This window comes from Muntiacus reevesi, chromosome 2 (assembly GCF_963930625.1).
Source record: "Muntiacus reevesi chromosome 2, mMunRee1.1, whole genome shotgun sequence".
NCBI classification, from domain to species: domain Eukaryota; kingdom Metazoa; phylum Chordata; class Mammalia; order Artiodactyla; family Cervidae; genus Muntiacus; species Muntiacus reevesi.
Window position 1 is genome coordinate 186,997,155 of NC_089250.1, and position 4,087 is coordinate 187,001,241.

Here is a 4,087-nt window from a genome sequence, read left to right on the forward strand (position 1 = left end):
AAAAATCCTTGGTGTGTTTAGCCGAGAGGCCTGTGGGCAGCCGCAGCGAGCGGACCTACCTCCTGCGGAGACAGGCTGACCCGAGGAAGGCGGGGGTGGCCACAGTTCCCTGGCGTGGCCGTTCTGTAAATACGTGTTATCAGGGCCAAACACGGAGCGGGGGTGGAGAACAGCGCCTGTGTACGAAGCAGGGTCTGAAAGTCAGGCGGGGGTTCGGGGGTGGGAATGAGGCGTGCATGAACACCAAGAGGCATTCACGGCACCCCTAGAACGGCTGGGTTGCCATGAAGGCGCATCCAAGCAGGGGTCAGATACGCATTTTCTTGGAGTGGCGTATAATTTATTATAGAAAACAAAACTAAACTAAACTCAGAGACTAAAGGACTGCATATGAAGTATTAAATAGAAATAAAGAGCCAAGAAATTCAATAAATGAATATTACACATTCGAGAAACAAAGAACAGATCAGTTCAGAACAGATAAGGAGACAAATACTTTTAGCAATAATTGGGGAATCATTTTTCTTACCTGAAAACACACACACACACACACACATAATTTCTATGAGCCAAACTCAATAGTCGAGGCATCTATGCAACATTTCTTACTGAATTACCTTAATTTCAAGATTAATAAAATAAATCCTAGGGACCTCCTTTGTGGTCTGGTGTCTAAGGTTCCACGCTTCCTGATGCAGGGAATCAGGGGTTCGATCCCTGATCCGGGAACTAGAGTCCACATGCTGCAATGAAAGATCCCTCATGCCACAGCAAAGACCCGATGCAGTCAAATAAATAAATTAAATTAAAATAAATAAATAAATCTTACAAGTGCCAATAAGGAAAAAGGAAAACAGGAAAACAAAGCAAGAACAGCAAAATATTAATAGTTCACATACTCAGTTATGAGAAGGCTGACTGCAGTATGGAAAGGAGACAGCAGGGGGCGAGAGAGACGCCCGAGGCCCTGTCTGGGAAGTAAACCGGCAAAGCCCGGGGGGGGGGCGGTGGGGGCCCTGGACAACTGCCTGCTCTAGATGCTCCCATAGATACAAAGACAATACAAGATGTGGCTGTGGCGGTCCAGGACATTACAGCCACGTCCCGCCGGCCAGGAGACACGAGTTTACTGTTCCTGCGTGGCTGTACGGAGGTGAGTGAGTTTTAGCTGCAGCTCCTTATGAAGTGAAAGCCGCTTAGTTCTGTCTGACTCTGCAACCCCATGGACTAGTCCATGGAATTCTTCAGGCCAGAATACTGGAGTGTGTAGCTGTTCTCTGCTCCAGGGGATCTTCCCAACCCAGGGATCAAACCCAGGTCTCCCGAGTTGCAGACTGATTCTTTACTAGTTGAGCCTCCAGGGCAGCTGCTTATTACAGCGTGAATAAATAGAGTCCAACTGCAAAACACACCCTGTCTCAGCATGTACCTTAACCCCCAAGGCCAGTTAGCTGAATGTCATACCCGGCCACAGGCTTTAGCCACTCAAATACCGCATCTAGAGGTTTTCCCTCTGTGTTTGTAAGATCATCACTATTCACTCCTGTTGATTCGTCTTTCTGACCTTCAGTTTCTTCATCTGTAAAACAGGATCCTTAAGATTATCTCCATCAGAGTGTGGTGAAGAGGATTAACTGAGATAACACAAGCAACATGCTTAGCACAGAGTGCTCAGTGGATGTCCATGATCACCACTGTTGTTCAGTCACCAAGTGTCCGACTCTTTGTGACCCCATGGACTGCAGCACACCAGGCTCCCCTGTCCTTTGCTATCTCCCGGAATTTGCTCAGATGCATGTTCATTGAATTGGTGATGTTACGTAACCATCTCTCCTCTGCTGCCCCCTTCTCCTCCTGCCCTCAATCTTTCCCAGCATCAGGGTCTTTTCCGATTCAGCTCTTTGCATCATGTGGCCAAAGTAGTGGAGCTTCACCTTCTTCAGCGCTTAGCCTTCTTTATGGTCCAACTCTCACATTTGTACACGACTACTGAAAAACCATAACTTTGACTATATACTAAAAGAATGAAGATTTTTATTGAGTATTATAGATGCATTCAATGGCCTTTAGATAAACCACACCAGAACTCATCCACAATCAGTCAAACACAACAGAAGCTCATTCTTTCACAAAACATGTGTCAGGACAAAATTCCCTTCAACTTACAGTAAGATCCTACTGAAGTCTTGTGGGCAGAGTTTGGGAAATTGCATCTGTATTTTCTTGTTATGTCATTATTAAGTTATTATGGTGGCTCTGATGGTAAAGAATCTGCCTGAAGTACGGAAGACCCAGGTTCCATCCCTGGGTTGGAAAGATCCCCTGGATAAGGGAATGGCAACTCACTTCAGTATTCTTGTCTGGAGAATCCCATGGACAGAGGAGCCTGGTGGGCTACAGTCCATGGGGTTGCAAAGAGTCGGACACGACTGAGCAGCTAACAGTTTTCACATTCCACCACAAAGCTGACCCTCCCACAAGACTGTGAATTCCCTGAGGACAGTGTCTTAGTCATCCTTGCATTGGCCATAAACCCAAACACTTACTACCAGGTTTGGAGGGGCGAGCTGCGCCCCTGTCCACAGTGCTGAAGTTGAATCGACTGGGCATTCCTTATGATGCTTCCTCTCCAGCCCACTCACACTGCCCTCTATAGAGATGCCCTCTGGAGTTGCTCTGCCGTCAGCCCTTATCTGATCGCCCAGATATGTTAGCTGAATACGGCAGGTAGTAAAAGGGGTCCTATCACATGAACTCACTGTTGAAAAACACACCCTGTACATGCATGCATTCATTTTTGTAGAACGTATATTGTGGTGGTGGTGTTCAGCCACTCAGTCGCGTCCGATTCTTTGTGACCCCGTGGACTGCAGCATGTCCGGCTTCCCTGTCCTTCACTATCTCCCAGAGTTTGCTCAAATTCATGTCCATCGAGTCGGTGATGCCATCCAACCATCTCATCCTCTGTCGTCTCCTTCTCCTCCTGCCGCCAATCCCTCCCAGCATCAGGGTCTTTTCCAGTGAGTCAGTTCTTTGAATCAGGTGGCCAAAGGATTGGATCTTCAGCTTCAGCATCAGTCCTTCCAAAGAATATTCAGGACTGATTTCCTTTAGGAGTGATTGGTTTGATCTTGCAATTCAAGGGACTCTCGAGGGACTTCTCAGTATGTAGAACGATATATATGGTCCTTATCACATTACAGTGGGATTGGTCACTGCAAGGGGATTACTCTTTTTTTTTACTCTTTTGTGTTTTTGTTTGTTTTAACAATAACCCATACATTATTTCTGTCAAATACATCTGAAAATAATGTTTAACCAAAAAACACAGTTAGGTGCTTGCTTCAGCACATACACTAAAATTAGAACTATACCAAGAAGAGTAGCATGGCTCCTGCAGGAGGATAACATGAAAATTCATAAAGCATTCCATATTTTTCAGACTTACAGTTATGGAAAACGAAATCATGGTTATCAGAGGGAAACATGGAGAGGGATACGATAAGTCAGGAGCATGGGATGAACATACACACGCTACCACAGGTAAGATAGATAACCAACAAGGACCTACTGTATAGCACGGGGAGATCTACTCAACATTCTGTGATAACCTGTATGAGAAAGAATGTGAAAAAGAATGTGCATGATAAGTCACTTCAGTCTTGGCGACCCCATGGACTGTAGCCTGCCAGGCTCCTCTGTCCATGGGATTCTCCCGGCAAGGATACTGGAGTGGGTTGTCATGCCCTCATCCGGGGGTCATCCTGACCCAGGGATTGAACCCTAGTTTCCCTCATCCCCTACATTGGCAAGCAGATTCTTCACGAGGGAGCCACCGGGGAAGCCGCTACTGATGTGGTCTGCCAGGCATCTGTAAGCCGAAGAGATGGTTGCTCCATGGTACTGAGTTTGGGGGGTACTTTGTGTTGCTGTCATAGCAACTGGAGCAGCTGGTAAGTGAGGGAGTCAGCGTCTGACCTTGGGAGTCCCACGCCTCCTTCTCTCTCCCTCCCCGCGTCTCCTGCTCCCGCTCTCACTATCTAGTGACCCGCCAGCCTTATCAGCAGCCAGCAGCCTCCTCTCTCCC

General features: G+C 47.1%; 1 non-coding gene across 1 annotated transcript; it reads left to right on the forward strand.

Annotated features, from left to right (window-relative positions):
* Positions 1-3,335: 3,335 nt before the first annotated feature.
* On the forward strand, positions 3,336-3,439 carry LOC136162139 (U6 spliceosomal RNA). The gene has a single exon (XR_010661980.1). It is a non-coding gene; the product is annotated as a U6 spliceosomal RNA (small nuclear RNA).
* Positions 3,440-4,087: the final 648 nt, after the last annotated feature.